At 39.7% G+C, this 25339-nt stretch overlaps 1 pseudogene; it reads right to left on the bottom strand.

Annotated features, from left to right (window-relative positions):
* Window positions 1-3401: 3401 nt before the first annotated feature.
* LOC114490763 lies at window positions 3402-24316 on the bottom strand (annotated as a pseudogene).
* Between the last annotated feature and the right edge of the window lie 1023 nt (window positions 24317-25339).

Raw genomic sequence — 25339 nt, 5'->3', positions numbered from 1 at the left:
ATTCCTTTTTCTAAAATAGTACAAACCATCTGTGTGACACAGAGATAGCCAATATACATATGAAAAAAATGCTAAATGTCACTAACCATCAGAAAAATGCAAATTAAAACCACAACAAGATATCATCTCAAACCTACCAGAATGGCTACCACCAATATATGAACAAACAACAAGTGCTGGTGAGGATGTGGAGCAGAGGGAACCCTCATGCACTGTTGGTGGGAAGGCAGACTGGTACAGCCGCTGTGGAAAACAGTATGAAGCCTCCTCAAAAATTTAAAAATGGAACTGCCGTTTGACAGTGGATCGCTGTCACTTCTGGGGAATATAGCCTCAGAATCCCAAAACACCAATTTGAAAGAATATATGCACCACTATGTTCATAGCTGTGTTAATTACAATACCCAAGATGTGGAAGCAGCCCAAGTGCCCATCAGTCGATGTGTGGATAAAAAAGCTATGGCACATTTACACAATGAAACACTACACAGCAATAGAAAAAAAGGAGGAACTCTTACCTTTTAGGACAGCATGGATGGACCTGGAGATAACTATGCTAAGTGGAATAAGCCAGACAGTGAAAGACAAACACCTCACTTAAAATCTCACTTATACGTAGAATCTAATGAGCAAAATAAAACCGTGAACAAAATAGAAACAAAGTCATGGACACATGGAACAGACAGACAGCTGTCAGAGGAGAGGGAAGAGCGGGTAATGGGAGTAGCCAAAGAACGTGTATGCATAACCCACAGACACAGACAGCAGTGTGGTAGCCTGAAGGAAGGATGGGCGAGCACTGGGTAGAGATGGGTAAAGGGGAAAAAATTGGGACATCTGTAATAGTGTAAATAATAAAAATAAAGTTAAAAACAAATAAATAAAACACTTTAAACCTACGTGTGTCTAGATCAGCCTTGAGTAAAGTGTTGTTCTGCAGTTTTTTTTCTTTCAATCAATTAGTCCTTGTGCTCCTCCACAAGCCAGCAGCTGCATTATTTTGATGCAACACCCTGAAATTAACTGAGCCCTCCCCAAGGCCTCGCCTGCGGTTACCAGCAAATGCTCACCCAGAGCAGGGGTGTCACTAGTGACTGACTGGTCTATGAGATTCTCTTATAAGGCAAGATTTGCTGATAGAAGTTCCAGTCTTTTTTTTTTTACTAGAAATATTTTTTAAATGATACATTCATCATAAGAGAAATTATCTTTTAATGTTATGAAAAACATTTTAATACTTGATAAGCAATTAAATACAAAGAATAAATCAATACTAAAAATTAGACCATCATCCTTTGACAATCACATATTATTTAATTTGTCCACCAGAAGCTGGTTTCTATGACAATGAGCATGTACTAAATCCACAAGTGATCATTTTAGACCATTTTAGATAATAGTTGTATCTTCAAATGGTAAAGTTGAACAAGTAAACATTAAAATTAAACATGCAAGTTCAATTAATATTTTGTTTTTAATAACATTTATTTTCTCTAATTTCCCAAACATGTGCTGATTAGGGAAATAAATAGTGAAGAACACAAGTCCAGTAAGACAGTATTATTGACCCATCTGGTATGAAAAGAGAACATGGAAACTTTGATTCTGCCCAGATGGGCTTCTGGAATTGTCTTTTTAGACATTGTATGTTCAATAATCAACATTTTAGAAAATAAATGGATTATTCATTTTCCTATTGCTTGATATTTTGACAAACCATCCTTTCTTTTTTAAAAATTTTATTTTAATTGTTGTTCAAGTACAGTTCTCTGCCTTTTACCCCCATCCCAGCCCACCCCCCCCACCCCTCCCCACCTCCCTCCCGTTTCCACCCCTCTTGTTACCGTCCATGTGTCCTTTATACTTGTTCCTGCAAACCCTTCCCCTTTTCCCCTGAAATTCCCTCCCCTCTCCCCTTTTCCAAAGTCCATCCCTGGGTCGAGTGAGGGCACAAAGGACGCAGTTTCCCCGTTCTCCATGCTTTTCTAAGAGTCCAGGCTGTGAGGAAAGCACCGTAGCAGTCTGGGAGACGGCCGGGTGAATAGATGCTGTCCCAGAAAGTACCAGGATGCTGTTCACCCTATGACAAATGAGTTCGCTTGGAGCTTTGCTAGACCTTGGCGTAAACGTCTTACTTAAATTACAGAATGCATATCTCCATCTGGTCTGGAATGATCATTCTTTAACAATCAATACATAAAATCCTCATAGACCTACCCACAAGCCTGCATAAATCTCTGTCCAGATTGGTTAATTGATATTCACAAACGTTATTAAGTTCTCTTGAAAAGAGAGCTCTTTCTGGTCCTGTTGGCTTATTAGGGTCAAGTTTGCACTGGGTATTTGGTTTATCAGCATTTCTACAACTTCCATTTTTCCACACATTTAATTTATATGCACATAAATATATATAGGTCATTTTTAAAGACTCATATCTGTAAGAAGGTTGCAAATATTTTTAAAAATAGTCCAGTTAACTCTGTATCATTGGAGAGCAAATATCTATTACTTAATTTATCCTGAAAAATCTTTAATTCTAATGCCTACTCTAGGTAAGCATTTGCCTTTTTTTTTTTTTTTTTTTGGCCATCCCGGTATTCACTATATAAACAACTAATAACTGCTTTGCTGACATCTTAGCTTCCTTCATTTTCATTCTTCAAGCAGAAGAATGTTTTGAAACTCAAATACTTTACTGCTTCTTTCTGTGAAAATGTGAAGCAGGTGGGCCTTGCCTCCCCACCCACCCCGCCCGGGAGAAACATGCGTATTCCCAATCTGAACTCACGCAGGAACTACGTTTTGTTCACATCTCAATTCCGTCGATATTCTCTATAAGCTGCAGAGTCCTTTGAAACATAAATTCTCTTACCAAATGCCTTGTTCCAAGAGAAAGTTTGTAAGCTGTAATTCTTACCTCAGTCATAGAAAAGCTGTTTATTCCACGGAAGCATCAACAGAATATAGAACAAGATGTCTCTTTTGGTTCCCACAAGGTAATTTTGTTTAATGTAACTTTCTAGATCAGACACCCATGATATTAAAAAAAACTGTACATGACATCAATTTTTTTATCCATCACTTTAGATTACTTGTGCCTATACTGTACTCTCCTCATACCAAAGCATATGAAATGCTTGAATAAAGTGGTTTACAACTTCGATAGGAATGGGTATTCTACTTCATGCTAAAGGGTATCTTACAGTATGAGAGTTCATACGCCATGCTAAGACTATATACAAGGACTCAAATCCTCAGTAGTACCCCAGAGCATCAGGCAGGTGCTGCAGAGACAACCTGAAAAGTAATGTTCAACCATATCACCACTGAAGCACTTTTTTTTTAACTTTTTTGTTGACTTTATTGGAGTAACATTAGTTAATAAAATGATATAGGTTTTAGGTGGACAATTCTATAATACATCATCTGTATATTGTATTATGTGTCCACCACCCCAAAGTTGTCTCCTTCCATCACCATTCATCCTATCTTTACCCTCCTCTACCTCCCCCACTGCCCTTTCCTTCTGGTGATCAGCATACTGCTGCCTATGTCTACACCACTGCAGCTCCGAACTCACAGCTCTCTTCTTCCACAACAGTTGACACCCGGTATTGTTAAGCTCACTGCTCACAGAGGCTGAAGTCAGCTGGATGCTCTTATTGATAGTACTGACTCTTCCACCAACAGTTTAGTTTCATGGGTGTTCCTCTTTAGCCTCAGCAAAATAATGAAGCACTGATGAGTAAATATATAACCCAATAAACCATAGCCGGATGCCGAGATTGCAAATATTTCCCCAGCCACTTTAAACTTGCCTTTGGTGCTCAAATAAGCAAGAACAAAAGAGATCCAGACAATGAAAAAGACCAGCATCCCAAAGGTGATACATTTTCCTTCCTAGTAACTATCAGGCAACCAGAAAGCCACAATTGTTGTAAGAAAGCATAGCAAGGACAGGAAGGTGTCAATTCCAAAGATAAAGCATAAAAATTTTATAGAACCTTCATCACATTCCAGAATGATCTTTACATTTTGACCTTCCATGTTCTTGTACACCCTTGGGGGTTTCAAGTAGGCTGTGCGTACTCCAGTCTCAACCAGAACAGAGATTAGCACAATGATTTTCTGATAAAGGGGGCAGGCGGATATAAATTGGGTTTTGGATTTGGAAATTCTATAAGCTAAAAACAGTGAAACCAGAGTCTTTCCAAGAATGCAAGACAGGCACAAAGACAAGCCCAGAGCCAGAGTGACCTAGCGGGCCATGCAGGACCAGTTGCGTGACTCGCCAATGAAAAGCATGGAAGACAGCAGCGTGATGACAAGAGAAACCTGAATGAAAAGTGCAGCTCCGGGCATTGGCGTTCACCAGTGGAGTGTGCCCGTACGTCACCTACACAGTTGTGACGGCCAAAACCACAAATGTCCCAAAGATGGAGAGAATGACAAGAGCGGACCCCAGGGCCTCATCATAAGCAAGGAATTCCACTTCTTCCAGCACACACTCACTCTTTTGTTCATTTGACCGGTATCCTTCACCACATTGATTACACTCTCTTTGACCTAAGAACAAAAAACAGAGGACTGACTGCAAGGAAATCCAACCGACCCCCTTCAGTGCCAACTAGCCCAGAGCAGCCAAAGGCCTGGTGAGATCCCTTTACATAGACTACATAATCTCTCCAAAAATGCAGTGAGAAAATGGTCTTGGAGTGTACATTATATACTGAGAATTATTTTCACTCTTGGAAATTCAGTCTCCCTCCTCTGTTTCAGCCCTTCCCGCATGGGCTTTGTGCAGAGTGATACCTCTTTCTTCCTCTTCCAATGATCTAATTGTGTGTATCCTCAGAAGCCCCAGAAAAGTTCACACAGTATTTCCCATATATGAGAAAATTAAAGCTACCAATGTGAAATAATCAAAAGGGTTATAACAGGGATAAGACTGATTAAAATGTGAGTGTTTTCAGTCTTCCATTCAACACCACTCCTACCTACTGAAGAGAACTTGGTCTTTGCCCGCTCTGCTGTGCCCTCCAGAGGCACCCTCTGGAGGCAGATTAGAGAAAAGTAGCGAAGTCCTGAGAACAAGAAGGGAAACAAAAATCACAACCATGTTTACTGAGGTTGAGGAAACGTTTGGGGCATTTAGCTGGGCAAAGGATCTAAGGGAGAATATTGTGACATATAAAAAAGTTCTTTGAGATAAAGTTGTGATAGATTGGGAAACAGACCTCTTCCACATTCTTTGAAAGATGCAGATACAGACTGGAATTCCCTTTCTATTGCTCTGGCTGCTGGACTGGCCTTCTCCTGATGTGACTGTGCAGGGACTGGGCCATGGGCGGACCAAGGGGTTATTTAGGTGACATTATGGTTGTCTTCCATTTGGGGAAATTTTAATTTTTAAAAATGTTCTTTTAAACAAATGTTTATTGAGTGCCTTTTGACAAAAAGGCAAGTATAATTTGTATTATCTTTAACACAAGGTAGAGATTAAAATAAGCCTACTCCGGCATGCTTCATAAGGCTAAATATACCATGCCCAGCTAAAACTCTGGTCATGAAGAGCAGTTATTCAGCAGGTGCAGTGAAGAATTCACGGGGCAATAGCTACCAAACTCCTCTGTCCTACAAACCTGTGTAATGATGGTTTTAAGTCAATTGTCTTTAGGGATGGAATTCTTGATCTTATAGTTCCAAATTAGAAATAATTTAGTAAAACATAGAGTTAAAATTCATTTATTTTTCCATCTACTATTTTTCATAATTAATGTTTAATATATTTCAGAAACCAAAATAATTTTAAATACTTTTTATGAATTCATTTATTCATAGTTCACGTTTTTTAAAAATGTCCTCTGGCCCTGGCTGCTGTGGCCCAGTGGATTGAGTGCCAGCCTATGAACCAAAGGCTCGCTGGTTCTATTCCCAATCAGGGCACATGCCTGGGTTGTGGGCCAGGTCCCCAGTGTGGGGGCGAGAGAGGCAACTACACATTGATGTTTCTCTCCTTCTCTTTCTCTTCCCCCTCTCTAAAAAGAAATAATTTTTTTAATTGTCAAAATAAGTTTCCTCTCAAATTCATGGATGCAGATCTTTTCCCCAGCTGTTTCAGCTTTAGAACTAAATCCCGGTATTATTTTTTTTTTCAGACCACGCACAGAACATCCAACAGTCTGACGGACAATAATGATATTCGTTATAAGTTGTTCATACCTATTTTCATAGCAGCTTCCCAAGAATCTTCTGACAAAGCATGTTTAACCTAACTGCATTTTTATATCAATGAAAACAATGACCATCTGTACCTGGTTCCCGTGACACGTGTCCACCAGCACATGGGACGGCGTCAAAGCAGCATATTGGTTCCCCTGATGAATCCTCTTCCGGGTCCCGGACGGCACACATCGGTGCACACGGCACACATCCGCATACACGGCACACACCCGTGCACACGGCACACATCGGTGCACATGGAGTAGGGAAGCAAGCAAAGGCAAAAATGGCGCATGTATTTGTCATCACCACTCGTGATGCCAAGCGAGCTCACGTCTGGATTTCTGTGGAAGTCTCGTGATATCTTGGGAAACCCAGGACAGCTGGGCAAGGACAACCAATACGGAGCGTAACAACAGGAACTGTCCAAGAAGGAATTTTGCTAAAAGCCAGTCACGGGGTTGATTCTGCATAGGCTAAGCTGCTGCTAAAGCTAGCTCTTTCCAACTTCAGGGACTCAAACTAGACTCCGTGCCCCTGGGACTCTGCGGAGGGGACAATTTGACAAATTTGTTCCTGTTTGGGAAGGGCTTGTGACCCCAAAATTATCTTGAGAGCCTGAAAAAGGTTTCTTCTTACAACGTCGTCCCAGGATAATCTGAAAGCTAAGGAAGGATGCATCATAGCAGAAAAGAAAATGAAAGATCTGTTCCATGGGAATAACTGGCACACCAAACAGGAAGAATGCACAAGGCACAGCCCCGGGCTGTTTTCTCACAAAACATGTAGATATCTCGATGGCCCACGCAGGTGCCCTTGACATTGTCCAGGGGTGTGTCCCTGGAGCCCCAGTGCAAACACAATGTCTGTAAATCCGTTTACAGTGGGATATAAATGAAGGGCTTCCCATTTAAAAGGGAGATAAGATATATTTTCTTTTTATTTATTTTTATTGAATTTACTGGGGTGACATTAGTTAATGAAATTGTATCGGTTTCAGGGCACACTTCTATAATTGATCATCTGTATATTAGCAAAGATTTATTTTGGAAAGTGAATAATCACATTTATATTTATTTTAGAAATCAGAATTTTCTCATGTAAAATCTGAATTGTATAACAATGCTACATACTAGAAATCTCTGAGTTCAGTTATGGTGTGTAACATTACTGAAATATATATTAGTACTATATACAATAGATAGGCTTCTTACAAGATGTGTGTGTCTGTCTCTGCAGAATGAACCGGATTTCCTCTCCCCTGACCCAGTCTTCTGAAAAGAGCACTCAGAACAACAAGTGGAGGCCTTTTGTTTCATCTCTCAGTATCCCTTCCCTTCCCTTCTCCACTCACATCATCTTGTTTTCAACCTAAATCAGGTCATGACTCTCCTCCATCAAGAGTCTCATGTACCTGGCTGGTGTAGCTCAGTGGATTGAGCGGGGGCTGCGAACCAAAGTGTCCCAGGTTCGATTCCCAGCCAAGGTACATGCCTGGGTTGCAGGCCATAACCCCCAGCAACCACACATTGATGTTTCTCTCTCTCTCTCTATCTCCCTCCCTTCCCTCTCTATAAATAAATAAATAAAATATTTTTTTAAAAAAAGAGTCTCCTGTGGTCCCCCTTTTCACTCAGTGAAAAAGCCAAAGTCCTTTACTATCCAATAAGCTCTGCGTGACCCCCCTTCTCTTCTTCTTCTACTACCCCCCCCCCCCTCTCTCATTCTTTCCAGCTACCCTGGCTTCTTGGGTATTCTTCCAAAAAGCCAAGCACGGCCCTGCCCTCAAGGCTTAGAAGTTGCAGTGCCCTCTGCCTGACATACTCTTGCCGAGATAATGCAGGGATTCGTGTCCTCAATGCTTTTAAAGGCCCAGGAGGCCTTTTTCACCACATTATGTGAAATTACAACACTCACACCAGTACTCTCTACCTCAGCCTCTGCTATTTTTTTTCTGTAACATTATCACCCTTTAAGATAATATATAATTTATCTACTTATCTTGTTTATTGCCTATTTTCTCCCACTTAAACGTTAGCTCCATTAGACAGGGATTTGTTCTGGTTCATACACTGACGCACTCCCAGTTCCTAGAACAGTGTCAAGCACACATGACCCCGTGCTGAATAAGTATTTGCTCACTCACTTCATTAGTTAGGTTGTAAGTGCTCTGAGGACAGCGGGTTCTTCTGCAATGCTGAACACAGAGGTGAACTCTTAGTAGGTGCTTCGCAAATTGGTGTTGAACTGCATTGCAACCAATTTTATTATGCAAATATATCCCCAATTTTAATAAAGAAAATGAGAAAAATAGTATTACTATGCTCTAATGAAGCAATATTAAAATAGAAATCTATTACTACACTTTATTATTTTTCCATCAATTTTTAGTAGAAGGAGCATTCTACGTATTTTTGTATATACAAGGGGTAACAGCTTCTACTTTTTTTAATGCTAAACAGTATATTGAATATCTACTACATGCCTAGCATTAGGAATACAAAAGTTTCAGGCTCCACTCAGTGAGAGGGCTCTGGGCCACAGAAGATGGTTTATAGTCTGGATCTAGGGCAGCTCTGTCTTTCTGCAGTGACAGAAGTTTTATGTATCTGTGCTGCCCGATATGGTAGCCCCTAGCCACATATGGCTGTTGAGCACTTGAAATGCAGCTAAGGTGACTAAGGAACTGCATTTTTAACTTTATTTCATTTTAATTAATTTAAATTTTAAAAGCTACATGTAACGAGGGGTTACTGTATGGGGCAGCAGCTCTAGGTCAAAGAAATAAAATGCCCCTAGAGTGGCGAACACTAATAAGGTTTTTATCTTTATATCCTGTCATTAGTATTCAAGTGCTGCTTAAGAGTAGGCCAAGAGAAAACTAGTGTGCATGTGGGTGTGTGCTTTTGTGAGCATGTGTGAGTTTATATATGTTTAGCTACCCAGGAAAAGCAAAAAGAAAAAAAAAGATTAAGAGAGTTAAAAAAAAAAGTTCTCCTAGGTGTCAGGCACAGCACAGCAGCTCAGAAATCCTAATTCCCTTGCCACTTGTCTGTGGATCCTTTCCCAGCATAATTTAAAAGACTGGAGGTTTAAGCCCTTGGGTCAAAAGGGCCACACAATTACAGGAGAGATAAATAAAAAACAATATGGTAAAAAGACACATGCCCCTAAAAAAGATATTTAGGCAGCAAATTTAAAATGCTGACTATCCTGACACTCACTTTCAGCTAGTGCTCAAGCTCATGCTCTCTCTCTCTCTCTCTCTCTCTCTCTCCCTCTCTCTCTCTGTCTCACTGGTTCCTTTATTCTGAGATTCACGTGGAAGATTAAATTGCCAATGTTTTTCCACCACCCTATCATCTTACTGTAACCCACAGGTCACCCTGTAGTAAACACTAAACTAGAATATCAAAAGCACTATAGTCCTACTCTCCTATAACTAATATTTCATTAAAGGTAAAAAGTTCACCTGTCTGGTTTCTTCTTAACTTCTGGTTAGTGATCAGGCTTCTTCCTAACTTTCCCCAACACATCTCTGGGTGTTGTCTCTACATTGTATACCCAGGGGACCCCCATCTTTAGTGCACCAACCACCTCTCAGTCCTACATGTCAAGATCTGCTTCTGCAAAATAAACAAACAAACAAAATAGAAACAAGCTCACAGAGAACAGACTGATGATTGCCAGAGGGAAGGGGGTTGGAGGACTGAGTAGAAAAGGTGAATGGATGAAAAAGTACAAATTGGTAGCTGCAAATTAATCACGTGGATGTTCAGTACAGCCTGGGGAATATAGTCAATAATATTGTAATAACTATGTATGGTGCCGGGTGGGTACTGGAAATATCGAGGGGGAGTCACTCTATAAAGCATGTGATTGTCTAACCACTATGCTGAACACCTGAAACTAATACAAAATAATATTGAATGTCAACTGTAATTGAAAAATAATTTTTGAAAAAGGAAAGCTCTCCTGTTGGTATAAGAAGAAAAGGAATAAAATTGTAATAATAGCTTATAAATGTCTAATCATTACATTGTGTACTGGAAACTAATATAATATTGTATGTCAACTGCAATTGAAAAAGAAAATATTTTAAAAAATAAATTCTAAGTATTAAATAATTAAAAATAAAATATTCTAAACAAACAAGTTCAATAATTAATAATAAATAATAAAATAAATAATTCATTATTAATAATGAATCTATGACATAGCAGCTTTTTATATAGGGTAGATACTTTATATCTAAAACCAATATATTTAACCCATAGGCCTTATTTCTGCTACCTGTCAGAAAATTTTTTAAAGCAATATTTTGTTAGGATTTTTAAAGCTTATTAAACTCATCTTCCTCTCCTATACCTCTCAACAAAAGTGTTTTGAGTAATACATGAAAACTTACTGACATGCATGTGTGACCATACATGCATGAGGTAGCTAGTGTTCCCACCTCAAATTATGTTATGAATTGGTAAACTTCCTCCCATTCTTTGACCTTGGAAATACATTAGAAGAAAAAGGGAGGGAAGAAATGAAATCTCTCTAGAACTACTGTCTGAGAGAGTAGGAGGGACTTCTGGGTTTCCCCAGGGAAATGGTAACTGGTAAACTGTGCCTCACTATACACATCCTCTGAAAAAGATCATACATAGTTTTAAAATTTTAAAAAACCGTCTATGACCTGCAATTGCAGCATCATAAAGAGCCTGAGAATATCATTAACTTTATACAGAGTCCAGCACAAATACTGCCCCCTTTTTATTACAAAATCATAAGCATGTAATTCTGTAACATAACAACATCGCATTCAAGCATACCATATGACATTCAGGTGAAATGAAATGTTCAAATTGCTGCCCATCTCATGAGAGACATTCACACACCCTAGAAACCATGCTCAAGCAAGCCTTACTTCTGACAGACCCTGTAGTATTTGTAAGTAAAAATATACCCACTAAATTCCAGCAAGGCCATCTCTAGAGTCCCCTGCTCATACCTGGATGTGTGGGAAATGAGAGGAGTCCAGGAAAACTGTCAGGGAAGAGGAAGAGTGAGCAGAGAACCTAAGGTTTATGGGGAGCAGACAAAATCATCCCCGGAAAGAAAATGCCCATCCCACATTAAAACAGGTCCAAAATCTTGTAGAGACAACACTGGCTATAGGGAAAGTTCTTGCAAGTAGGACTCATGGGGACAGTTTCAGGAAGGGACCAGAAGGTACAGAGAGGGAGAAGTGCCTTCTGAAGATGTGGTAGAAAGGGAAAGAAGAAAAAGGGGAATTTAAGAAATCCTGCAGAAACAAACTGCTGTCCATTTGACTAACAGAGGCAGGCAGTGAAATAGGGACTTGTAAGACACTCAAAATTCTCACCCTTGGCCATAGAAATAACCTACAAATTGTGCTGTGATAGAGGTTTACTATAGATAGAAAACACAAAATGAAAATCAAAACATTCCAGCAGATTAAGAATCCCCTCCAAAACAAATGCACACGTGATTGGCTGGAAGAATACTATAGCACAGCACGTTAAATAAATATACTAGCACTACAATTAAATATTCTCAGAAGAGCATTTGGAGATGAGCAGGAATATCTGACTCGAAATAAATCAGATATTTAAAATGAAAAACATAAATGGATATAAAACTAGAAGAAATTTTTAAAAGTTTATTTTTCTCAGAAAAGAAACTTAAAAGATAACAAAATTGTTTTAGATATTAAGATAAAAGTTATAAGGAATTAAAAAATTATTATATTTGAATAAAAATTTAATATGGGGCATTGAAGAAAGTGAGGAAACAACCAAGGGAATGGGGCTGTGATAAAGAAAAAGGCAAAAATTACCAGAGAGAAAGTTGAACAAAATGGAAGACAGACAAAGGGAATCAAATACTCTGAAGTACTTAAAGAAAACATAATAGAATTAATACTTAAAACTATAATCCAAGAAAATGTCCCCAAAACAAAAGATCTGAATCTATATATAGAAAATATATGTGCTGTACTTGGGAAAATTGACTCAGAATAATCAACTCTAGGTGTCTAATATTTCTAAATGCCTGAAACGATACGGAAATGCAATTCTCTGCACATGTAAACAAAATGAGATGTCAGAGTAACTAACCTCTGATGATTGGGTGCTCCAAAATATGGTCACATCCTTTTTCATCACAAGTTCAAACTTAGAGTCAGTGAATGTACATTCTCCAACTTTCACAAAGGCAATCTCCCCATCATCATCTAATTACCAGTTTAGAACATCATAGTATCCACTCCATAGTATCCAAAATGGAGATGAAAATTTTCGTCAATTTCATTCCCCTCAATTTTCATCAATTTTCATCAATTTCTATTCTCATTCCATTATGAGTAGTAAACTTAAGTGTCTTCCAATAGTACATGAACTACAAAACAAGAGGGGAAACAACAGAGAGAAAAGCAATTTGTAAAAATTTGCCTAGAAAACAGATTCTATAAAGAAAACAATCTCAAAAGTAATCCAAGTCATGAGATTGGATATTTTTTTTGTTTTTCTCTATCTTAGCTGTCTAATATGACAACCTCTAGCCACATGTGACAATTAAAACCTGAAAGTGGCTGGCCAAGTCAGAGAAAGACAAATGCCACATGACTTCACTCATATGGGGAATCTAAAACTGAACTAACAAGCAAAACGAGACAGACTCATAGATAGAGAGCAGGCTGACAGCTCTAGGGTGGAGGATTGGAGAGGGAGGGATTGAGCAAAAAGGAAAAAAGATTCGTGAACAAGGACAACATTATGGTGATAGCAGGGGGAGGGAGGTATAAGGGGACTGAATGGTAATGGAAAAAATAAAATTAATAATCATTTTAAAAATAAATAGAATTAATTTTTCCTGTTTCAAAAGGAAAAAGAGAGGAAAGATGAAGGAAGGGAGGAAGGGTCTGGTCAAATTGAGATGGGCTGTAAGTATAGAATACAAACTGGATTTGCAAAGTTTTAGTTCAAAGAAAATGAAATTCTCATTAATAATTTCATGTTAATATTTTATATTATTATATTATGACCATACGTTAAACTATTATTGGGGGTAATATAAAAGATAATTAAATTTTGCCCTGGCTGGCGTAGCTCAGTGGATTGAGTGTGGGCTGCGAACCAAAGTGTCGCAGGTTCGATTCCCAGTCAGGGTACATGCCTGGGTTGCAGGCCACGGCCCGCAGCAACTTCACATTGATGTTTCTCTCTCTCTCTCTTTCTCCCTCCCTTCCCTCTCTAAAAATGGATGAACAAAATCTTTTAAAAAAAGATAATTAAATTTAATTTAATCTGTTTCTTTTTAGTCCTTTAATTTGGTTACTAGAAAATTTTTAATTACCTGTGTGCCTCATATATTTCCATGGGACAGCTCTGATCTACACTAAGGCAAAGTGGTGCCTAATATTTCCTAATGCCCCCATATCTAGGGAAGAAGGATATGTTGACTTGTCCCTTAGATTTCTTCCACTTACAGGTACCAGTCTAGCCTGTTACCACCATTCCCTTCCCTAAAGGTCAGGTGCTAGAAACGTGAAGAGCAACAAAATCCATTCCCTACTCTTGTCACATTACTAAAAGAGACAGAAAACTAAATGCAATTGGAATCAATCTAGAAATAAAAATACAAATGAAGATGCAGTGGTTCCAGCTACTGTGGGCTCGTGGGAGTGACAAGCAATTAAGAGTTGCTGGAGAATAAAGTGCTGAGGGTCCCAAAAGAAGTGGTAAAGTCAGAGGTGCTGACAGGGTGCAGAGCACGGGGTGGGGGCTGACAGTGCCAGGCCAGAGATGCCCATGCTTCATGCTTTCCAGGAGGAGGGGACGAACCGAAGGATGTACACAGAGGGGCATTCTGATTAGGTGTGCATCTTGGTGAGATCATTTGTGCTACTGTGTCCCAAAATAAATTTCTGGGACATCAGACCTGAGACAGGAGATATGAAAGCCGCATCTCCAAGATGACACGCGATAATCTCACCTCCAGGCCTCAGGCCCTTGCGTGCACCTCCATCTGCATAAAGACTACACATTTCTGTTTCCCTTGCAGCTAGACATGAGCGTGCAACTAAATTCTGCCTAATGGAATGTAAGGAGAATTGTATGCAATTTCCAAGAAATATCCTTAAATGGAGAGATGTACACATCTTTGTCTTTTCTTCTCCCTTGTGGTTAAAGGGTAGACATGACGGTGAAGCCCATGTAGCCACTTGAAAGTGTGAGGTGAACCCACATATTGAGGACAGTGAGATGAAGAAGTGGTAGGAACTCGGATCCATAAGCCACTTTTTCAGTCTTAGAATGCTAATCTCTAGTCCTGACCAGTGTGGCTACATGGATTGGGTGGCATCCTGCAAAGCTTTTGCCAGTTCAGTTCTCAGTCAGAGCACATGACTGGGTTGCAGGTTTGGTCCCTGGCCAGGGCATGTACACAGAAAAAAAAATGCCTATCTTGTTTAATGCATGATTTTGGGGGGTATTCTTTCCTGGAGTCACAATAAACCTAATAATAACTTTTTGTTAACAAATGGGAACTTAAAAATGCCCATTTAGGTCACACGAGAAAGCCATTCTTTCCAGTGAGCATGGGACAAAATCATGTCTATCACATATACAAAAGCAAATCAAAGGTTTTATTAGTATGCATTCTTTTCTCAAACTATATCATGAAATAAAACAAACAAAAACAACAGCTTACCTCCCAAGGTTCAAAGTCAGGTACACGTGCACAGTGGTTTCCTGTCATATACGGCCCATGTCCTTCTCCACACCAACTTAGACCATCCAAGGTATAAGCCAGAGAATAGACAGCTTGCTTGACATTGTTTATAATTCTTAGCTGAGACACATCCAGATAAGCATTTTTAAGATCTTCCGATGTCTCCTCTCCAGTACAGAATGTATCAAGCGTGGCATATAACCTGTCCCCTTTACCAGTCATATTCACTCTGTGGTCAGTGCTGTGTGGAACACTACTATTGCAGCAAGTACAGTTGAAAGCAGTTTGCCAAAATTCAATGGTCAGAACATCCTTTGGATCCTTGCCAGGATGAATATCACAAAGAAATTCTTTTAATCCTGGTATATCAGCTGTTGATATTGCAAATTCAATGCTTCCACCTAAATATGGGAAATATTCAGGCTTTGTGATGAGGGCTGACATCATCCAGGCTTCGCTCACTGTCCACGTTCTGCCAGTGATGTTACAGCAAACCATTTCTAGCACGAAAGGACTAAGTTCAGTATCAGATACATAAAGTACAATGACTCTGGCAGTGGATTTCTTTATAGCATCAATAGCTTTTTGTGTTTTCTTATTGGAATAGACTTTGGGGAAGGTTTCAGAGAACACGATACAGAGATTGGTATGCTCCATTTTTTCCTTAAAAATTTGTACTCCAAGCCCTGGCTGGTGTAGCTCAGTGGATTGAGCGCAGGCCTTCAAGCCAAAGGGTTGCTGGTTCAATTCCCAGTCAGGGCACATGCCTAGGTTGTGGGCCAGATCCCCAGTGGGGGATGTGCGAGAGGCAGCCACACAATGATGTTTCTCTCCTTCTCTTTCCATCCCTGAAAAATAAATAAAATCTTAAAAAAAAAAAAGAGGTTACCTGTAGTATCGGTGGTGCCTCTGATTAGTGCACTAGAGCCAATTGTTAAATATTCTGGAATTCTATGAATGATTTGTTACAAACTTAATATCTTGAAGTTGGCCATGTGGGAGTATTTACATCACAGGAATAAGGGAGCCCTACAAACCAGAGCTTTAAAAAAAATTGTACTCCATATTTTCCACAATCATCATCAGCTGCAGTTGTGCTGACCCAAACCCAACCAAAGTGTTGGATAAGACTTACCAAGGCCTCCAGCTGGAACTCATCACTGGCTACTGTATGAAGATAAGATAGAAACTGATATTTGTCACTAAGCATTGAGGAGGTAGAAGCACAACCCACCTACAATTGAAAATATTCATGCAGTTATTAGAAAGCAATAACACAATCTCAAATTATACAATCTCCAAATATTTTTATTGGTGAGGGACAGAACTTAACAGTTCTTCTCCCTTTATTCTCATGTCCTTCCATCGACAAAAAGATTTCTGCTCCTCTCCCTACTCAGTGGCTGGGGACTATTGAGGGAATACTTTGGGCTTTCTTATCCACCTTTTCCCATCTCACCCAAGGGAGTTGGAAGAGCTAATTATTAAGATAATTAGCATTCATTGTACCACTTTTCACAGGTGGGGTCACCGCATTCATTCACCCGCCCTTTCATCTCTCCTCTCCTGAGACTATGTGTGTGAGCTGAGCCACCCAGACTTCCTCAGATCTAACTCATCTCTCCCTCCCCTCTTTCTTCTCTCTCTCTCTTTCTCCCTCTCTCCATAACTACTTCCCCTCCTTCTCTCCCCTCAACTTGCTTTGCTTCTCTCTGCCAGGGCTGTTGAATGTTTAGGTTACAAAACTCAGACTGAGCAAGGTGGTAGGAAGCACCAGTTCAATCTCAGGCCTAAGTCACGTTCGGCCAAGTTACTAGGAGTCCTCATATTATAGGTACTGCCTAGATAAATAGAGAAGCATTTTTTTCTTACACCAGTGATCCCTGTGTGTATGTGTCATGAGTGAGAACTTAAGAGCTCAGTACCATGACTTCCTGACAGTCTTACATGCATTTCTGCTGCACTTTACTGTCACTTTCCCTGATACTATTGTAAAGAACTTAAGTCACATTCTTCCCCAACCCGCCCCATTCCCACTCCATGTTATTAACTCATACACCACCTCCAATAGGACCTCCTATGTTATAACTCCATAGTTTCATGACTGTGGATTCTTTTTTTTTTTTGTATTTTTAAAATTTCTTTGTTTTATTTCATTTTTTTTCTCTTGGGAAAGTTCCTGGAGAGTAAAGTTTTTTTATTTATTTTTTTTTTATTTTTAAAGATTTTATTTATTTATTTTTAGAGAGGGAAGGGAGGGGGAGAGAGAGAGAGAGAGAGAGAGAGAGAGAGAGAGAGAAACATCAATGTGCGGTTGCTGGGGGTTATGGCCTGCAACCCAGGCATGTACCCTGACTGGGAATCGTACCTGGGACACTTTGGTTCCCAGTCCGCACTAACTGTTGATTCTTTCACAAGTGACAGAATAGTCCTATTTTCTTGTTTCTCTACCCTTTGTCCTATTCCTATTCCTTTGGCTGAAGTTGACATTCTTTGGAAACTCACAAGCAGCAACATCAGGCAAGTCATATATAGGGGGCAGATCTCATTTAGGATGCAGAGACACCTGATTTGCAATTCTGGCTGCATAATTAGTATAAGATTATGGCCAAGTCACTTGAAACTTCTGACCCTCAGTTTCCCTACAAGTAAAATCCGGGTAATGATATCTATATCTCAAGTATATTAAGTATGCTTAATATATATTCAGTATATTATAAAGGATAATATACTTGTTATATAAAATACATGTTATATATTTTAATGATTTGATATACTCAGTACCTTAAATGAAACAACAAATGTAAAAGTGTTGAATAAAAGGTTTCTTTTACCCTTCCTGCAGATTTACATCAAGGATTTAAATGGGGAATCTATATTCAGAGGCCTCTGGCCGGTGCCTGGGTGACAGGTGTCCGGTGGAAGGCAGGGCTCACAGCAGCCGCAGTCCGAGCTGTTTGAGTTCCACGCCCACGGCATCAGCTGTGCCACCCAGCCCCTCCTCTTGGTTCTATTTCTCAGTGTTTTCCTGCTGCTTCTGCAATTTGAATTTGCAGGCCTATAAAAAATACTATGCTATATAAATGCCCCTTTTCACAATTATTTCAAATCTTCCCATTACTTGGTAATACAAATAAGCTTAATTATCATTCACATTAATAAATCTTGACTATTGATACTATAATGACCCATCCTTAGAAATACTTGTAGAACTTTATATTTTCATAATAACCCATTCTTCCTAATATTATCTGTTCTTAAGTTGAAATATGTCACTGTCTCTGAATTTAAAATAACCCGTAAAGTTAGCCTCTCAACACTCTAGCTGTCTTGTGAAATTTCCAGGCTCATTTCTATAGGAAACCTATCTGTGTGGAACGGCAAATGTAGCTCAGTCCTATAGGAAATCCCATGGGCGTGTGGTGGCATGCAGGTCACCAAACCCACGGATGGGCTGTCCTGTGGGAAACCAGGCCTGCATTACACTTAGGCTGCTTTTAGGTGACTTGCTCTTTCTAAAACTCCCTTACTCTGAATTGAGGCAGCAAATGCTTACTGCATACTTTTAAAGTATCTTCCTAAAGTCTGTGCTAATTCTTCCAAGGACTGAAGTGTAACCAGACCAATTACTCTTATTGTTCCCTTGCATTTGTAATATTTTTTCCTTGTTAACCTGTAAGAAGTAATCAGTAACACCCTTTCCATTGCTATCTGTAAAAAGTAATTACCTAAAGCAAACCTAAGTATAATGAATGAAAACCTTCTTTGATGTATGCATGCTGTTAGAAAGCCAATAAAAGCCTGTCAAAGCAAGGGTCAGGGTGCTCTCCCCTTGAGAGAGTGACTGTGCCGTCCCTTTTCCTCCACAGGACTTTGGTGGTCCATGTGAAATTGTCTCGTCTCATCTACAATGCTGCAGACACTGTGGGCCAGTGTCTGCGTTACATTTCAGTATGTTAGTGTATAGAACAAAAAGGGTCATTAACAATAAGCATTAATACAGACAAGAAACAAAATGCATTGCTTATACCACCAATCACCCAACCAACCAAGCAGTATTTCTCCATCACCTACTCTGGGCTTCACCCCCTGCTACAGTGTGTAGTGCCTAGTGAGATGTTAACACACTAATCATTAGATCACACCCTCCAGCCAGAAATTAAGGAGGAATCCAAAAGAATGTAGAAGAGTCTGAAACCACCTCCACATAGGCACCAAGTCACACTTGCTGAGGCAGGATCCAGCTCAGTAATCAGGAGGAGCCACATCACCACCATCCCTGTTTGTCTCTGCAACTTATCCCAGCTCACCTGAGCTCCTTACTATTTGCTATAATGTCCACAAACAGAGCTGTGTTTCTTTACCAATTAGTACCTAGCACAACAACCTGAGGTACCTGAGGTGTATAATACAGCCTTCTGAACTTCTGAAGAAGCCATCGTTAAGGATGATCCACTAGCTCCAACAGTTCCTGCCAGAAATGCTCTAGTACTGTTTCCAAAGTTGGGCTTGTTTCCTTCCTGCCCCATAAGGACTACCAAAGCTGCTTTCACAGACTTGGGTATATCAAAACACGGTTCAAAGACCTGATAGCCCAAAGTGATGATGAGTAAAATGCCCTTCTCAGTAATCTCCTCGATCGTGTGAATCATGGTTTTCATAAGGTGGAACCCCCTAAAGTTAAACCTGAAAAGGACATAGCCTTTGTAAGGCTCTTTGGGGTAGACCTTTGTGGGTAGGGGAAGCAGATCTTAGTCAGGGTTGGTGTGAAGAACATTTTGCCAAGATATCAGCAGGCACTGCATTGGCTGAGCATGTTAGGATTTCACAAGTGATGCTGCGAACTCTAAGGCTTCATGTATGAATCATATGACTTATTGATTGGTTTGGGTTGTGAAGCACCTTTTGGGACATTGCCTTGCTTTATATATTTTTCATAAGATGTAATCTCCCCATCCAAACTGCTGATTATCTCTTTTCACAAAAATATTCTTACAGTCTCAATTCTCTCCTCCACCCACACCCAACAGTCCCTCAAGATACTTTCCCCATTCATTGGAAGTTCCTGGTGCCATGTGACTCTCCAGCCCCTCCTCCTTGTTTCCTATAGGTCTCTCTTGTTTTCTTCTGGGCACTAAAAATAATAATAAAAGTTATGTAAATACATAAAAATACTAATGCTAGGAGTAGTATATCAAAGCTGCACATAAAATTTATATAGACTATATATACCATGACTCAGAAGTAATAATTTTTCCTGCCATGATTCAATGGTTGAGAGATTTTTGCATTAAAAAGGTCTTCTTCTTACCATTCTCACATATAATCACAAAAAAGATGCCTCTTTCTTTCCATTCCCTAGCCATTAAAGAGGAAAATATTTCTCTTGCAGTCTCTCACCACGCTTTTTTATTTCTTCTCTATAAGAATATAATTATTCTAGTCCTAACTCTTTCTTCAGAGTTTTAACCAAATTTTAACCTATCTGAAAGCAAAGACTTCAAGATTTTGTCTCTTAATATTTTCTGTGTCTATAGTATCAAATTCCATGTCTTCTACTCAATACATATTTTTAATTAAATGTGTAACAGCAAATAGCAGATTAGACATCTTCTCCACGTCTTTTTAATTAATTAGTTTACTTGAGCTTTGTTTTTCATTTAATATGCAGTTATTCAGTTCCACTGGTGCTAGACCTATAAATACAATGGTGAATTAGCTAGACACTACAATGTTGAAGTGAAGGAAGAGAAAAAGAGCCAAGTGATGCATCAATTGATTTTTAAAAAACAATAATGGGGTAGACACAAGAGCATGAGATACAAAATAGGGGCACCTCATCCTGGAGGATTGAACAGCTGGGCTTGAAGGGTGGCATAGAAATAGGAGACGAGTGCTGCAGGCAGAGAGAAGAGTATGTGTGCAGGCAGGACACAGGGAGGACCCGAGACACTCCAGCAGTGGAAGGTCGGTATGTTTGGAGGGTAGAGTACAAGTGCACATGGCCCCGGGAAGGGGAGCCCAGAGAACCAGGAGGTGCCAGAGCGTGAAGGGCTTCATCGTCCTAAGGTAATTGGCTTCCACACTTACACAGGTGGTGATACAAATTCAAGTGCACATTTTGTAATAATTGCAGCAATATCTTTTCAAAGGTAATATAGCATTGCATTGCAAGAGCTGGAAAATTATTCACCTACTTTGAATGAATAGTTCTACTCCTGAGAATTTATCTGAACAAACTGTTCTTCCCAAAGGAAAAAGCTATGTATGCCCCAAATGGTTCATCACAAAATTATTTAGAATATTGAAAAACTGGAAAGAACTTACATACTCAATGATAATAAACTAGGGTACGCTAATTTGATGGAAACATTTTCTATCATTAAAAAGCTATAATTAGTGAAATTACACAGCAGCATGCTTATAATATTAAGTGAAAAGACCTTATGCAAAGTTGCTCCCATATTATAATTAAAACCACATGTAAATTATGTGGACATTTGGATAAGTATCAACAGGGAAAAACATTACATGAGCACAGCAGAACCACTAGAAGGGTGGGGTCTGGGATGCTTCCCTTCCATTCATTGGTTCCCATTCATTGGTTCCCTTCCATTCATTGGTTCCCATCATGTTGACAGCATTGCTGCACAATGTATACCTCTTTGTCCCCAGAAAATTTTTCTAAATTTTTAATTTGTTTAAATTAATCAAAACAAGAATCAAAATACTCTCTTTTTCCTTCCATTTCATTATCTTCTCTGCTCTGAACAACATTGTCAAAATAATAGAATAGCTTCCTACCCAGTAAAATTTAGCTGATGGACCAACACAACTAGCATATTGTTAAAATGGTGGGTTTCAAATGAGACTCCTTCAAATGCCAGGCTGAATTTCTAGATCACTTCTAGGAAAAGGTTAATGATGCCAAAATGAAATTCTGCGTGGTTAGACCCTGAACCCCACTTAGGTCAGGCCTTCTGCAAGGGCTCTCCCACTGGGAGAGGCACATTACGTGGAGGAACATGAAGAGGTTTGGAGAACCGGGGGTTGGGTACATATAGAGGGAAACTGATGGCAGTTATGGGTGGAAATAAATTATATAGTTCTAATTTTTAAAATATATCAGAAAAATTTAAAATATTGAACACTGTTGATATCCAAAACATGCAGGTATATGTAGGATGGACTGAAATGCTGGGGGAAGTTTTAGCCTTGTACTTCATAAAGATGAGTGGTTTAGGTTTCAATGAAATCAGGCTGTGAAACCACCAAATCCCCACAACAAAACCTGGCATTACTGATTCACATTTATGACAAGGAACTGGCTTTTTGATGCCCTGGACCACATGAAACAAGATCCATACAAGATATCAGGAATCAGAATGTCATCAGACTCCTCAGCAGCAACACTGAGAGTCAGAAGATACTAAAGAAATCTTTTCAAAGACTTCTCAGGCTTCGAGTTAAAGCTAAGATAGAGTGAGCACATGCCACCCTGTCTGTCCCAGTGATTCCAGTGAAAATCACTGGACAGACACATAAAGCAACTATCAGACTCCTCTGAAAATTATGCAAGAACAGGTGGGCTGGGTAGGGAAATCAAAATGCCCCCAGTTGAGTGACTTACTTACTGTTAAAATGGGGTGGACTTCTCACTACTATTTCAAACACAACAGATATTCCAAATTAGTGTTTTAACAAAAGGATTGAACTTTTATTAAAAACATGTATATTGGCTTTTTTCATTTAACCTTGCTACAAAGATAACCTTCGGAAGTTCTGGTGAAGGGTGAAGAACAAATTAAAAGATTCCATTTGCAAAATATTAGTGCATTGTAAAATGACAAACTCCAGTTTTCACTTTATGTCATTAGGGATGAAGTAAAAACTTCTGGGATTATGAACTGACCCCACGATCATGAAGCTGTGAGCAAAAGCCCTTCTTACCCATCTTTCCGTTCATCCACTGTAAAAATATAAAGGATTAGAAGGTCCAGGAAAGAGGCAAGAAGGAAATAACTGCACCCCTTTCCTTTTGCAAATGACATTATCATTTATTCATCACTCTCATGATATTTCTAACATGTAGCATGAAATATGATCAAAGGAAAATACTTGTGATAAGTAAAAATTTCACTGTGTAAAAAGTTGGTAAAAATTTTGCAGCATGCATTTACAGGTATAATTACCACGGAGCATCATGGAAATGCCTACTATAGTACAGAATGTACAATGCCCAGTAAAAAAAATTGTGTGCAGGCTGTGGTCACAACTATGTACAAATTATGGCTGCATTTGCATAAAGGACTGAAAAAGAATAGAGAAAAGTGAAAAAACTGCTTTGATATTGTAGTGAAATAGTGAATAGCTGTTTTTCTTTTAATTTCTGGCATGTTTCATGTCTAAAGATCACATGCATGTGTGTTTGTGTGTCCATATACACACACACTTCACACCCAGAAATCCAACCCGGGTTTGCCTTTCTTACAATGGATTAGTAGCAAATTCAGATGATCAGTCATGGATCCCATTCTGTGACACGACAATTTTGGGCAGAGGGGAGTAGGGCAGGAGCCTTCCAGCTGAAGAAATCTTGCTGTGCCCCTTAACTCAGAAATAAATCAGTGTTCCCACACTGCATTTTCACTCGAGGAGAGTTCAGTCTAAGAACAATTCATGGTAAAGCCGCACCCCTGCATAATTCTGCATCTGAGCTTCTCAAACCTTCATGTACATGTGAGTCAGCAGGAGGTCCTGTCAAAATACAGACTCTGATTCAGCAGACGTGGGACACAGCCTGAGATTCCACGTCTCTAACAAGCTCCCAGGTGATGTTCCGGTCATCCAAAACCTGTCTTTTCCTTTCTGCGGCATATGTGTGGGAAAGGACCCACCTGAGCCCGACCTTTTCTTGTTTTTAAAATATCCTAGAATCTCCACCTTGGAGAAACTGAGGCCCAGAAACAGGAAGTACCTAACCTGAGTCAGATAAATAGTCAGGGCTGATGTTATGGCTCCAGGTGCGGACTCTGACCCCCACAGTCAACACTCCTTCGTCCCCCCCACGGGGGACCGATGTGGAAAGGAGACAAACAAAAATGGCTTACCCTTCACATTTTGCTGGTACTGGCTCCAAAACAGACTCATTTGCTGGGATCCTCCGGGAGCGAACCAGAAAAAGTCCTCCAATAACAAGTGAGTGGTTTTTGGCATCTATACACCCATTCACATCGAACTTGCCCAGCAAATGACAGGTCTGTTCTTTCTCTTCTTTGCCTTCAATGCCCAATTTGGCCCGTAAAAAAGGAAGAAATCCTAGAACCAAGCAATTCTTCCTGCTGGTCATTTTAAAAAGGTGAGTTCAGGAGAAATGACCAGTATTAAAAGTTTTAGCGAGACACCTTGATGCAGAGTTACAGTAAATGTGTGTCACATCCCAGGGGACTCAGCTGGCCACTACTTGCCACATAATTGTCATGCCTCAGTCAATCACAGAGCTCAAACTCACCTGCAATTTTGTGGATCTACATTAGGAGCTGAGTAATTCATTTGAAAAGAGCCTCATAAAGATTTCTTTTGTGCTTAACAATAATATATAATAAAATACAGTGTGTTTAGAGTTTAGAGGCATTTCATTTTGCAGAAATTGTCCCTTTCTTGTTAATTGTTCATCAGCCTCATTCATTCTCATTCCCCTTGTGGGAGCTGCTCTGGCCTCAAAGGTGAGGAAAGACATTCTCTTGTATCACAAATATAAAGCTCTTTTTTATAGAAAAAGTCAAGAGGAAAACCCTGGGGGATTTGGACTACAAGAAATCATTTTGAACCTGTGTTCTGTGCCACTTGTATTAGTGTGATGGTAGGAAAGTCACTGAACTTCTGTGTGTCAAGTTCTTCCTCAGTGTCTAGGATGGTAATAAGTTTATTCTAGAAAAATTGTATAAAGCCCACAGGAGTTCAAGGAACACCTTTCGTGGACATCATTTGCTTTCACCTCCTCTTCAAGGTCAAGTGTTGCCCTCAGCTCACTTTGCTGACTTTGTCCTAGGTTCAGGCACACATCCCTGAAGATGGCTGGGTTCCTTCCTTAGCGTCCCCCCTCCTGCCTTCCCTGTGAGGCCCCTCTTGCCAGACGCTCCCAGTCTCTTTCCCCAGCTCACAGGATTCTCAGGCTCCCAGGATCCCTCTTTGCCCTTCCTCAAGCATCCCCTCCAGGAGTAGAAATCCACAGAGTACTTTCTGAACACAATCCCACATCATGTATCAGGAGCAGGAAAAATGTGTATGCCTCTTGATCACATGATTTCACTTTGCAGTGTTTATCTCAAGGAAGAGGCAATAGAGATCCACACAAACATGATGTTTATGG

The sequence above is a fragment of the Phyllostomus discolor genome, chromosome 2 (assembly GCF_004126475.2).
Source record: "Phyllostomus discolor isolate MPI-MPIP mPhyDis1 chromosome 2, mPhyDis1.pri.v3, whole genome shotgun sequence".
Lineage (NCBI taxonomy): Eukaryota > Metazoa > Chordata > Mammalia > Chiroptera > Phyllostomidae > Phyllostomus > Phyllostomus discolor.
Note: the sequence above shows the minus strand (reverse complement) of the source record. Positions and strands in the feature narration are given on the sequence as shown.